The sequence below is a fragment of the Anabrus simplex genome, chromosome 1, assembly GCF_040414725.1.
Source record: "Anabrus simplex isolate iqAnaSimp1 chromosome 1, ASM4041472v1, whole genome shotgun sequence".
Taxonomy (NCBI): Eukaryota; Metazoa; Arthropoda; class Insecta; order Orthoptera; family Tettigoniidae; genus Anabrus; species Anabrus simplex.
The window spans coordinates 1,404,391,668-1,404,406,304 of NC_090265.1; the positions used below are offsets into that span (position 1 = coordinate 1,404,391,668).

Genomic DNA, 14,637 nt, shown 5'->3' on the forward strand with positions numbered 1-14,637 from the left:
GCATCTTCTACACATCGGATCCTGGGTGATTTTCATGATGTGTAGGTGTCTCTGTAAGGTATTGTGGCCTGTTAACAGTCCAACTACCATTCTCATTTTGGTCCTATTCAAATTCGTTAGGACCTTTTTAGAGCTTTGACTAGGCCCTTTGATAAGTTCACGTGCCTGTCTTGCTATGGTTAACCTCTTCCAAATATCTAGGTGAGACTGGTTTATCCATTGGGATATTGCCAGTCTCACACTTCGGAGTGACACTCCCAGGAAGGGCTCTGGTCCTGTAAAGGAACCCATTGAGCCCTGTTTCGCTAGTTTGTCAGCTTCTTCATTTCCACTGATTCCTGTGTGCCCAGGAACCCATAATAAGGTAACTGAGCTAAGCTCACACAGCTGATCTAACATCCTTTGGCATTCCCATACCAGTTTTGATGTTGTTTTAACTGCACATAGTGCTTTTAACGCTGCCTGGCTATCGCTACATATAGTGATGTGTCTTCTGTGTCCAGGCATTTTCCATATATTTAAAGCACAGGCTAGTATTGCGTATACTTCAGCCTGGAAAACAGTAGCATATTTACCCATAGGAAGGGAGAGCCTTGTCTTAGGCCCCCAGACCCTGGCGCCTGTGCCCGCCTCCGTCCGCAAGCCATCTGTGTACCATGTACAGCCCCCAGACTTAAGACGGGCCCCAGCGTCCGCGGCCCACTCCTCCCTTGTGGGTATCACCACTGTGAATTTATAATTCAAATTAAAGCTAGGCTTCATCAGATCCCCGATCATCATTGTCATAGGGCAAGTCTGGTGAAGCCTTGTAAGAATAGAGGCATGACCTCTATTCGGGTTTTTGAAGGACCATCCTCCGAGTGACCAAAGGCGATAGGCACTCATTCCCGCTATTACCTTAACATATAAATGTAAGGGGGGAAAACCTAGGATGGCCTCCATTGCACATAATGGTGTAGTATCCAGTGCCCCTGTTATTCCTAGACACGCAAGTCTTTGGACACTGTTTAACTTGGTGCTCACAGTTTTACTCTCTGAGCCTGGCCATCAGACTATAGATGCATAGGTGATCGTGGGCCGTACAATGGAGATATAGAGCCACTGGACCACCCTAGGTCTTAGGCCCCAAGTCTTCCCGACGGCCCTGCGACAGGCCCACATAATCTTGCGAGCCTTATCCACCTTATGATCTATATGTTTCTTCCAACTCAGTCTTGCCTCAAGGATTACCCCTAGGTACTTAACCGAGGTTGTCTTAACTAATTTTTTTCCGAATAGGAAAGGCTCTGACAGTCCGTCTAGCCTCCTCCTCCTGGTAAATACCACGAGCTCCGTCTTATCGGGATTAACCGACAAGTCTGTCTCGTGACACCATCTTTCCACCCTATGTAGAGAGCTCTGTACGAGTTCGGAAACCGTACTGGGGAAATTTCCTACCGCCATCAGGCTTATGTCGTCTGCATAGCCTTGGGCGTATATTCCTCCAACATTTAACCTGGTAAGTAGTTCGTCCACTACCAGACACCATAATGTTGGTGATAATACTCCTCCCTGTGGACACCCCCTGTCTATATTAGCTCTCAACATTACAGCGTTGAGAGTAAACAGAACTTGACGGCCCTGCAGTGAGGCCATAATCCATTTTATGAGCATACTGCTCACTCCTCTTCTCTCTAGACTACGTTCTATGGAGCCCAAAGATGTATAGTTAAAGGCCCCTTCTATATCTAGGAATACAACCATAGCAAGTTGTTGCTGATCCAAGGCACTCTCCAGCCTAGAAACCAGCTGGTGTAGTGCCGTCTCAACCGACTTCCCTGGTTGATATGCATGTTGATGAGAATGCAGGGGAAAGTCTCTTAATACTTTCTCCCTGATATGTCTATCCACCAGTCTTTCCAAGGTCTTAAGTAGAAAAGACGTTAGACTAATGGGTCTATAATCCTTAGGTCTAGTATATGAAGACCTTCCGGGTTTAGGTATAAATACCACCTTCGCCTGATGCCACAAGGAGTACACGTACCCCATAGTGAGACAGGCTCTAAAGATTCTGATCAGGTATGGTATAAGGACCCCCCCCCCCCGCCTCCTGAAGAAGCGGCGGGAAGATCCCATCCACACCTGGACTTTTGTAAGGGGCAAAGGATTCTAATGCCCACTTAACCCTTCTTGGGGTAACAATCTCTGCGGCTTCCCTCCAGCCACTTTTATCGGGTCTGAAGGATCCGCTCGATTCTACCTCACTATTCGTGATTACCGAACCTGGAAAGTGGGCATCAAGCAGTAAGCTCAGGGTCTCCCCCTCTGTGGATGTGTATCCACCAGAAGGAGTCTCCAGTGAGCCCAGCCTTGCCCTTCTATCCAAGGTTAAAATTTTATGAAGCCTTGCCGCTTCATGTTGACTTTCAATGGAGTCACAAAATTGTCTCCAAGATTTCCTAGAAGCCTTCTTGACTTCTGACTTGTACCTTCTTTGTGATTGTAAGAATCTAGGCTTTCTTGATCCTGAAGTTCCCTGTATTTATTCCAGAGCCTTCGTGTATTTCTCCTCAGGTGTTCAAGATAACTATTCACTTGAAGCTTCCTGTTACTCTTTTTGCCTTAACAATAGGGCAGTTTAATTCATAAGAGGTAACCAGTGTCCGTGTGAGAAAACTCACACTGAGCTCCAGCTCCTCTTTGTTTTAAATTATATTTGAGGGTCCTCCCTCCAGTCCCCTCCTCACGTCCTCCCTAAAAGATATCCAATCGGTTCGTCTAGGGTTTCTGTAAGACGGGATCTCGATGGAGCCCTCTATATAAAACACAATGTGTCTATGATCAGACAAGGAAGGTTCCAAAGAGACCTTCCAGTCTTTAAATTCCTGCATGATTCCCGTGGAACCCAGGGTAAGATCTATGATCCCTTCGCTCCTATTATTAATGAAGGTAGGGGTATCACCAATATTCATGATCTCAAGATCAGTTGTACATAGAAATTCTATGAGGTGCTCTCCCCTTCGGTTTGTATTTTTACTTCCCCAAATGCTATGATGAGCATTGGCATCACATCCTACTACGAGGTTTAATCCTTGTTTCCTACAGTATATCACCAGTCTCTTGAACTCCTCCGGCGGGGGTGGAGATTCAGAGTCTCCTGGGAAATATGCAGAACAGACAACCAAGTCTCTTGGCTGTCCGCCCTCTTCATATCTCATTAGGACTGCTACTAGGTCTCTAGTAATGAAACCCGGTATAGCCCAAGCGTTATGATCCTTAACTAGTATACATGCTCTAGGCTTCTCCTCTGCTATTCCACTGAATAGAGTGAAACCTGCACAATTTAGTCCCATGATATGTCCCTGTCTAAGCCAGGGTTCTTGTATCAGGGCTACCGAAAACCCGCCTTTCTGGATACTTCTATTAAGTACCCTAGAGGCCGCTATACAATGTTGTATATTTGCTTGTATGAAAGTAATCATTCTTTACTTTCATAGAATACTTTACCTTATGCGGTCTCCGGAACTTGCAGCTCCGTCTCCCGCGATGGATCCTGGGGCTTGGCTGGCCCCGGTTCCTGTCCGGGCTCCAGCTCTTCGCCCCTGCTGGTCTCGGTTTTAATCTGTGGTGGGGTTGGTCCTCTGCTTGTCACGCTTGCCCTCCACTAATGTGAAGGTAGCCACATGCACCCCGCAGAAGATCTTCTTCCCCACCACTTTCTCGACATCCCTGGAGTCCATGCTGACCACAAGGCGGACGCCTCTCTTCTCCTCCTTGCGGTCGTAGACCCTCCAGCTGGCGGGATTTAAGCCATGGTTCTGGCGTGCCATTCTTCCCAAAAGGACGTTATTGTCCTTTGGTTGTCCTGGTATCCAGACCATGACTCTCTTGTAGGAAAGGAGTTTGTCCATGCCCACAATTGTGAGCCTGGCTCCTTCCCACGGTTGTATACCTGTAACAAGGCTAGAAAGCCATGCTACAGTTTCATTGTTCTCCGCTATGATGACGGCCGCACCCCTTGACAGATAGCAGTCCAGGAACTGAGGCTTAATGGGCCCCTGCTCCGGAAGCTCGTCTATCAGATTGGTGATAGCCTCTTCCACAGCTTCCACCTGTTTCTCGGATAGCTGCTAGTCAGGATATCCCACAGGTACTATGGCCATCCTGATCCCAGCTTTAGCTATCCTGGCGTACTCCACTTTGGGTCTCTTGTGGGTCTGCCGATCTTCTTCTGGGGTTGCCCCCGACAGAAGTCGTTTCCCCGCTGGCATCTTAGTGGGTGGGGTCCTCTGTGCCCTAGAAGCAGAGCCCTTTTCAGGGTCCCACCTCTTGTGCCCATTGGATCCCTCCACTGTTGTCGCTGTTGTGGTAGTAGAAGTCCCCTCAGCCCCAGGAGTTAGGCCTTCTTTGGCCTGCTCCCGGGCCTTTAAGGCCTTCTTGTATCTCCTCTTTTCAGCGCCAGAGCGCTGTTTCTTCTTCTTCTTCTTCTTCACCTGCAGATTGCCCACCTCTTGAGTGAGCCCTCTAACTGTTGAAGTCGAACTGTCCGAGGGTATCTCCGAAGAGTCCCCTTCGGTTGTTGTTGTGCTGGTATTTCTCTCGGAGGCCCCAGAAGAGCTCTCCGGTTTATGGGTGGCTACGGAACTCATGTAGGTCCCACGAGTAGCTAGGGAAATATATGTCCGCCCAGGCAGAGCCCCGCATACCTGGGTAAGGCTACTTACTTCGAGAGGGCGCCAAGTATCTCGAAGGCTCCGTTCAAGACACATCTCCCATGTGCCATGCACCCCATCGGCACGGGTTGCGTTACACCTTAGGGTTGGGCGGTGCTTTAGCTTCCTCCTCCTTGTATGCCGAACGTTTACCCAATAGGGCTCCATTCAGCATCGCAAGAAAGGAGCTACTAGTCCCCCTCACCGCGAAGAGGATCTTCAATTGAAGAGGGTAACCAAGGTTAGCCCCCTACAATTGTAGAAGCACACACGAGGGGGATAATAATAATACACTACTGCTTCTAACCACGTCCCCCAATGAGTAACAATGGGTCTAGGTGGAAGTGCAAGATGTGGATTTTTTGCTCTGAACAAATCAATTCTTGTTGGCGTTTTCAGAAAAACTTTTTTTCCATTTGAAATCAATTTGTCGGCTTAACTAACCAAATTTCAAAAATAAACGACAAAATTTCTCAAGCTAATACAGTTTTAACCGGACAAATATCACAAGTGTACACAGGTTTACAAAGTAGAACAATGCCTAGAAATGAAAATTTCAACCATAGATGACAATATTTCGTCCCAAATCAGTGATGTCACCAATCATTTAACACAGCAGATATCGGACATCAGGTCAAAACTGGGACAGTTTGAGCAGATTGATAGTAGGGTAAGCAAGCTGGAAGGGGACATCTCGAACCTCAAGGTGGAGGTGGAAATCAAGGTTTCCGGCATAAAACAGCAGGTTGAGGGGAGAATTTCTACCATCAAGGGAAATTTTGAAAGCCGTATCTCTGCCTTTGAGGGAAATTTTGGGAGCCGTATTTCTACTGTGGAACATAGGTTAGAAAACTGGTTTTCGACCATCAAGGGATATGTGCAGAATATAAGAGAAGGCATCCTTCACGCAGTAGAAGATATATCAACTCGAACAGGACTTATCGCCATGCCTCTAAACCCCTCGAACCTAACCAGCAATACATGACACCTAGACCTGAAGGTGATTATAGAGACCCTTCCAGAATTCCACGGGCGACTGGAAGAGAACCCGACTAGCTTCATCGACGGATCAGTCAGTCTACTAGGAAGGACTAATCTACCAGAGGACATCTTTGTTCAACTCATCATACCGTGGTTAAAGGGGCAAGTTGCTACTTGGTGGAATAACTTGAAGGGCCAAAATTTAAACTGGGCGGACTTCAAGAGGGAATTCCTTGCCAGGTTCAATTCCAAAGGGGTGAAGAGCTCTGTGAAAAAGAAGCTACTGACTGAGGTACAACCGAACGGTATGAGAGCTAGTGTGTTTGTCCTCCAGAAGTACCAGCTCTTCAAGCGTCTGCACCCAGAGGGCAGCGAGAACGAGATCTTACCAGACATCATAGACGTACTCCACGATAAGATTTGACCCCTAGTGAAAGTATCACAACTGAGATCCTTTGATGATCTATGTAGAATCATTGCCCAGTTGGAGGAGGAACACAAGAGCAAAGCTACAGAAGAGACCAGCTCAGTTAGGAAGTGCTACCAGTGTGGAAGAACAGGACACCTGAAGAACAAGTGCCCAACCTTGACGTCAGAAAAACTAGGTCCGATCCACTCTGGATTGAGGGGGTGACGGGACCGGGAACAGGAATGCGTCTCAAGACACGACAGACAAGCAACCCTGGTCAAGTAGGAGAGGGATTGGTCAGATTGTGAGCAGAACAGGCCAACCCTGCCCAGCTATCATCTTGAGGATAGGCAACGATAATTTTTCAGCCATACTCGAAAGCCAACCAAGCCATTCATTTGTCATTGGGCCTGTTGCCAGATTACTACCACCTATGAAGTCTCACCATCTCGGAAGGGTAGTGGGAGCAGTGGACGGGGTGACCTGTTCCATCCAAGGACAGACTAACCTAACTGCCAGATGCATGGACCTGCTTATTGTAATTGACGTTGCAGTGATTCAGAACCTACTACCTGACATCATATTAGGTCATGATTTTCTGGTAGAATACAAGGTGATCCTAGACTATGCAGCTCATGGAGTCTTTTTGGGAAAAGACAGACATCTGAGGGTTGCCTGGCACGATGGAAGTCTCCGGACTTGGAAGGATGCGTAAGTCAACGTAGACCTGGGAGAAATCCAGTTAACACATCTTCATCCAAGTGATTAAGAGGAGCTGAGATGCACTTTACAGGACTTTCTGGAACTCATTACCAATGAAATGGGATGGACTACCACGGTAACGCACAGCATTGAATGCAGCACTTCCTCACCCATCAAGCAACATCCTTGTCCAATCAACCCGAATAAGCGCAACTTCGTCATTCAGAAGATTCAGGAGATGGAAGGGCAAGGTCTCATCGAACCCTCTACATCCTGTTGGGCTTCACCTATCGTCCTACCAAAAAAGAAGAATGGGGAGTATCGACTGTGTGTGGACTTACGCAAGTTGAACAAGAAGACCGTTTGTGATGCCTACCCCATGCCTGACCTGAAAGACTCGCTAAAACAAGTAAGTGGGTCTGGGATTTACAGCATGCTGGATCTCAACTCCGGATACTGGCAAGTGGAGGTCGAAGAAAGTTCTAGACCACTGACCGCCTTCATGAGACCGAGAGGATTGTATCAGTTTACAGTAATGCCTTTTGGATTGAAGAATGCTCCTGCAACCTTCATGCGACTGATGGATGCGTTCTCCTCATGACCAGATTGTGCTGTGACGTTAGTAGCCTTTCCTCCAGGTGGACCCGTAGTAGTACCAGGCTTACTCTGTATGCGCAGGGGTTGGGTGACTTGCCGCAACTCCGATGCGTGGACCTTGACAGGAAGGTTGGTCTTTAGTAAATCGACCCCATGGCCCAGCTGCTTATCCACCTCGATGGGACCAACCCACTTAGGTGCGAGACCTGCGTGAAACCCTCCAATGTTATTACTGACTGGGTGGTTATGTCGCAGTACTTGTTGGCCAGGTAGGGAGATCTGGGGCTCTTCAACATCTTGAGCCTTGGCCTGGGTAAGGGATCTCTTCTCGGCCAAAGCTTGCACCTCCTTGATGTCCTGCTGCTGCTTATGCTGCCACTCTGCTAGGGAAACAACTGCATCATCTTGACCAGAAGTGGGTGTTGGACGAATCTCCCATACCCGGTGCCGTATAGCTGTCGACCAAGGAACAGCTCCACTGGGGAATAGCCAGTGACACGGTTGATGCGTCATCTCAGGATAAAGAGTGACTGGGGTATCTGACGGTCCCAGAGTCGATGTTCTCTGTCTATTAGGTGGACACGTAGCATCCTTTTTAGCTCTTGGTTCTGTTGTTCTCTTGGATTGGCCCTTGGGTTGTATAGGGGTGGTCCAGTGCTCCACACCCCATTCAGTCACCATTTGCTGCTACTTCCTTGGTGTGAACTGACTCCTGTTGTCTGACAGAATGCACCGTGGATAACCGTAGCGGCTGAATGTACCTCATCTTGTAGAAGACTGGTGATGCGTCCTGTTGTGGCTTCTGGTATTGAAAAGGCCCCAATCCATCTTGTGAAGAGGTCGGTGATTACTAGGAGTCCTGTTTTACCCTGTGGTGTTCTAGGGTAAGGACCCATCAGGTCCACAGCTATGACCTCCCAAGGGCGTTACAGCAGTCTTCTTCGCTGACTGGAATCTGCCTTCCTATTGCTTGCCTTGGTGCAGGTGCAGATGTAGCACCCCTTCACATAGTCCAGGATGTCTTTCCGCATGTTGACCCAGAAGAATCTTCGTCGGATAGACTGATATGTCTCTTCACTTCCTGGATGTCCGGCTTCAGTGCTGTTGTGGAACTTCTTGAGGATGTCCGTCGTGTACTGTCTAGGGATCACCACTACTGCAGGAATGCCGGAGAGGTGCGAGTCCTCCGTCAACCCGGAAGTTCTTGCAGGGCATCTTGAATTCCCTCGGGACAAGTCGACTATCTGTGTTCTGTCTTCTAATCCTCTGTGTCATGGTCCTACAGGGCTTGTCCTGTTCTTCCCATTGTTTAATTACTTCCAGATCAAATACCTTCGTGATGGTCATAAGGACAGGTTCCTTGGGGTCGCTCTGGTGTTTCCGTGGGAACTCAATCTCGACAATGGTGCTCTTAGCTTCAGGTTCCATTGCCAGGTGCCTAGAAAAATTATCTGCTCCTATGTTCGTCGATCCTGGGATGTGACACACATCAAAATCAAATTCTGCGATTAACAGAGCCCATCGCATCAATTTAGATTTTGAGCTGGAGACTGAGTTTAACCATTTGAGAGCAGCGTTATTGGTGTATAGCTAGAACTTCCTTCCCTCCCAGTAGCCTCTGAATTTGCCCATGGCCCACACCACGGCTAAGGCTTCCTTCTCGGCAGTGCAGTAGCGTTTGTTCAATGGGAGATAAGCTTTCTGCTGGCATACTCGATGATGTCCCTTCCGCCGTCACTCCTCTCCTGGAATAACACTGCTCCTAGGCCGGAGTTGCTAGCGTCCGTCTGCAGGCACATCTTCCGTTGAGGGTCGGGATGGGCTAGACCGGGAGCGTTGCATATTGCAGCCTTAATGCCTTGGAATGCTGCCTCTTCCTTGCTGGTCCATCAGAACAGGCGGTTGTTATGGAGTAGATTAGTGAGTGGTATTGCCTTCTCTTCAAAGTGTGGCACAAAGCTGCTAAACTATCCACATAAATCAAGGAACTAACGTACTTGTTGCTTGGTCTACAGGCGTTCAGCTTCTTCGATAGCTTGATTCTTATCCGGTTGCCTTTCTATGCTTTCACATATTGGGACATGGCCAAGATATTCTATGAGGGAGTGGGCGAAGTGGCACTTCTCCAGTTGGCAAGTCAATCCATGAATCTTCAATCGTTCCAGCACTTTTCTCAGAAGTCGTGTTAGCGAGTATTTGAAGTATGTGAATTGGTTTTGTTGAGTTGGTAGTTGGCATGCCTCTGGTGCAGTCCTCTTCTTATTCTTCATGATAGGCAGTTGTTCAGTATGGTATTTTATTGATGTGTGACAAATGTATAACAGTTTGTAAATATAAACCGTGTACGCAAGTGACAGTATGTTGTGTGCGTCTTTGTGGATACATCAAAATATCCTGTAATTTTCAGAATCAAAAGGGTATTCATCTATGTATTGTGATTCTTGGTATGCAATTATTTTAAATTGTGTTCTTTAGATTTATTTAGGATATTTTTAAGTTTCCTGACTTTCAAAAGAAAATGGACATTAAATATCATTAGGCAAATTTGAGATCTTGCTTTAACCTTGTTCTTATTGGGATTTGAGGTACTCCAACTTACCTCCATGCACTCATCGTTGGTCTCCCCATAATCCAAAGAGACCACTTGGGAACTGAAACCCCTGGGGTAAATTGCTTTAGAAGGTCTCTGTCCATGTTGATTTGGACTGACATGTCAGTCGGTTAAACTCAGAGTTCCACTTCTGAATGTTATAAGTCAGCCGCCACTAAGATGTGAAACAGACGCTGTCGGGGTATCGCCACTAACGTGCGGAACTGTTGTCCCCTAAAACTGATATATGGCGACCATATACCTTTTACTCTTATTCTCCCTAGCACTGGAATGCCTCTTCCGCCATCTGTACTGTGCCATAGTCCATCTACTCCACTGTGTATACCGATGCAGTCTTCACCGTAACCATGGTAAGGGACCCTTACATGGGACTGCCAGCCGGGTCAGCTGGACCTAGGTTTTTTAAAGGGGTGTTACTCATCTATCAATCGCACTTTGTCCTGACTTCTGACAAACACTTTATTTGAAGTGAGGAACCAGTTCTAGAGTGAAATGGAAATATATCCATGAACAGTTTTCTGAAAGAACAGCACAAAATATTTATGGCAGTATCAAGATTGCAAAGAAAACCATTCCAGCAACTGCCCAAAAATTCAAGACATCACCAGAAGAAGTGAGGCAAATAGTGAAGGCATTATAGAGAGGCAGGACGCTAGAACACAGAAATGATGAAATTCGTGAGCATTTGTACACAAAATTCCAGATTGCATGTGATATAGGACACACAATTCACTACTGGCATTTAAAGTTGGCAAAAGAAGCTGTTATCTTGCTGGATAATCTCAGTTTTAAAACCAGCAAGTATTTCCTCCACCAGTTCAAACGCCTCTATAAAAAAACATTATGCGAGGTCACAAGGCAGAATTTTACTATCTCCTCCTTGAAAACCAAAGTAGGAGTTTGTATGCAAAATTAAGCCTTCAATTGTGCTAATGCAATTGATGCAGACATGGCATTCAGTGTAGACCAAAGTTGATTTGAGTATGAATTCACATGGAATAGGACACTATCAGTGGCCGGTGAAGAGACAACTGAAGCTTCTTTTCAAAGCATTGCAACTACTTCCCATTCCTATACCATTTGCATGATTAGTTGCATGTCAGAACACCTCGAAGGGAAACTACCCATCTGCTTTCAGGAAGCGGGTGATAAATTTGACATACAGTACATGTTTCCGACATACTATCACATAACCAACTTCCAAATATGGAATATGACAGCAGCACCAGTGGTAAAATGTCAACAGTTGTCATACTGTCGTGAATGCCTAAAGTATTGAAACTAGAACTAAAGAGAGCATCGCTTCTGTTGCGGGATTCATGGTGTGATCAAACCATCACAAGTTTGTTGTCCAAAGCCTTCAGACACAAGGATGTAAATTTGTTGTTGTTTGAGTCATCAGTCCATAGACTGGTTTGATGCAGCCCTCCATATCACCCAATCCTGTGCCAACCTTTTCATTTCTATGTAACTATTTCATCCTACATCTGCTCTAATCTGCTTGTCATATTCGTACCTTGGTCTACCTTTACCATTCTTACCACCTACACTTCCTTCAAAAACCAACTGAACAAGTCCTGAGTGTCTTAAGATGTGTCCTATCATTCTATCTCTTCTTCTCGTCAAATTTAGCCAAATCGATATCCTCTCACCAATTTGATTCAGTATCTCTTCATTCATGATTCGATCTATCCATCTCACCTTTAGCATTCTTTTGTAACACCACATTTCAAAAGCTTCTATTCTCTTTCTTTCTGAGCTAGTTATCATCCATGTTCCACTTCCATGCAATGCCACACTCCACACGAAAGACTTCAGAAACAACTTTCTAATTCCTATATCAATATTTGAAGTAAGTAAATTTCTTTTATGAAGAAAGCTCTTCCTTGCTTGTGTTAGTCTGCATTTTATGTCCTCCTTACTTCTGCCATCGTTAGTTATTTTACTACCCAAGTAACAATATTCATCTACTTCCTTTAAGACTTCATTTCCTAATTTAATATTTCCTGCATCACCTGCCTTCTTTGACTGCACTCCATTACTTTTGTTTTGGACTTCTTTATTTTCATCTTGTACTCCTTACCCAAGACTTCGTCCATACCATTCAGCAGCTTCTCGAGATCTTCTGCAGTCTCAGATAAAATAACAATATCATCAGCAAATCTCAAGGTTTTGATTTCCTATCCTTGGATTGTGATTCCCTTTCCAAATTCCTCTTTGATTTCCTTTACTGCCTGTTCTATGTAAACATTGAAAATGAGGGGGGACAAATTTCAACCTTACCTCACTCCTTTCTGAATTGCTGCTTCTTTTTCAAAGCCCTCAATTCTTATCACTGCAGACTGATTTTTATACAGATTGTAGATAGTTCTTCGTTCTCGATATCTGATCCCAATCAGCTTCAGAATCTTAAATAGCTTGGTCCAATCAACATTATCGAATGCCTTTTCTAGATCTACGAATGCCATGTATGTGGGCTTGTCCTTCTTGATTCGATCCCCTAAGATCAGACGTAAAGTCAGGATTGCTTCACGTGTTCCTACATTTCTTCTGAAGCCAAATTAATCTTCTCCCAACTCAGCTTCTACTTGTTTTTCCATTCTTCTGTAAATATTACATGTTAAAATTTTGCAAGCACGAGATACTAAACTAATGGTGCATTAGTTTTCACACACGGCTTCTTGGGAATAGGTGTAACAAAATTCTGCCGAAAATCGGATGGGACTTCTCCTGTCTCATTCATCTTACACACTAAATGGAATGACGTTGCCATGCTGGTTTCTCCTAAGGCAGTCAGTAATTCAGAGGGAATGTCATCAATTTCAGGTGCCTTGTTCCTATTTAGGTCACACACAGCTCTGTCAAACTCTGACCTCAAAATTGGGTCTCCCATTTTATCAGCATCAACAGCCTCTTCTTGTTCCAGAACCAAATTATCTACATCTTTACCTTGATACAACTGATGGATATGTTCTTGCCATCTTTCTGCTTTGTCTTCTTTCCCTAGAAGTGGCTTTCCATCTGAGCTCTTAATATTCATACACGTAGATTTCCTTTCTCCAAAGGTTTCCATGATTTTCCTGTATGCAGCATCTACCTTTCCCTGGACCATACAACCTTCAACATCCTTGCACTTCTCCTTCAGCCATTCTTCCCTAGCTACCTTGGAGTTTCTATCCACTTGATTCTTTAATCGCCTGTATTCTTTTCTGCCTTCTTCATTTGTAGTATTCTTGTATCTTCATCCTTTATCAATGAGGTCTACTATCTCCTGAGTTATCCACTGATTCTTAGTTGATCTTTTCTTCCTTCCTAACATTTCTTCAGCAGCCCTACTGACTTCATTTTTCATGACTATCCACTCTTCCTCTATTGTGTTTCCTTCAGAATTTTCATTTATCCCTTGTGCAACATGTTTCTTGAAACAATCCCTCACACTCTTTTCTTTCAACTTGTCTAGATCCCATCTTTTGGCATTCTGTCCTTTCTTCAATTTCTTCAACTTCAGATGGCATTTCATGACCAACAAGTTGTGGTCAGAGTCCACATCTGCTCCTGGGAAAGTTTTGCAATCCAACACCTGGTTTCTGAATCTCTGCCTAATCATAATGAAGTCTATTTGATACCTTCCAGTGTCTCCAGGTCTCGTCCACATATACAGCTCTTGTTTGAGGTGTTTGAAGCAAGTATTGGCAAGAACTAAATTATGATCAGTGCAGAATTCAACCAGCCGACTTCCTCTTTTGTTCCTTTGTCCCAATCCAAATTCTCCTACTGTATTACCTTCTCTTCCTTGGCCAACCACTGCATTCCAGTCTCCCATCACAATTAGATTCTCGTCACCTTTTAGATACTGTATTACATCTTCTATCTGTTCATATATTCTTTCGATTTCCTCATCATCGGCTGAACTAGTAGGCATATAGACTTGCAGTATTGTGTTGGGCCTTGGTTTGGTGTCTATCTTGACGACAATAATTCTTTCACTATGCTGGTCGTAGTAGCTTACCCGCTGCCCTATTTTCTTATTCATTATTAAACCAACTCCTGCATTTCCCCTGTTTGATTTTGTGTTGATAATTCGGTAGTCGCCTGACCAAAAATCCTGTTCTTCCTACCAACGTACTTCACTTATACCAGCTACATCTAACTTTACTGAGCTCGATAGCTGCAGTAGCTTAAGTCCGGCCAGTATCCAGTATTCGGGAGATAGTAGGTTCGAACCCCACTGTCGGCAGCCCTGAAGATGGTTTTCCGTGGTTTCCCATTTTCACACCAGGCAAATGCTGGGGCTGTACCTTAATTAAGGCCACGGCCGCTTCCTTCCCACTCCTAGCCCTTCCCTGTCCCATCGTCGCAATAAGACCTATCTGTGTCGGTGCGACGTAAAGCAACTAGAAAAAAAAAAAAAAACATCTAACTTTAGTCTATCCATCTCCCTTTTCAGATTCTCTAACCTACCACAATGATTCAAACTTCTAACATTCCACGCTCCGACTCGCAGAATGTCAGTATCCATCTTCCTGATGATCGCCCTCTCTCGTGTAGTCCCCACCTGGAGATCCTACACCAAAAATAAGTACCAGATTAATTCTTGGGAGTAAAGGCAGTTAGGCATAGAGCTAACCACTCTATCCTACTCTGTA

The 14,637-nt window shown here is 45.3% G+C and overlaps 1 protein-coding gene across 1 annotated transcript in view; it reads left to right on the forward strand.

Moving 5' to 3' along the window:
- The window catches only part of Root (ciliary rootlet coiled-coil, rootletin), a 461,920-nt gene that overhangs the window by 109,118 nt on the left and 338,165 nt on the right, over positions 1-14,637 (forward strand). The window lies entirely within an intron of this gene.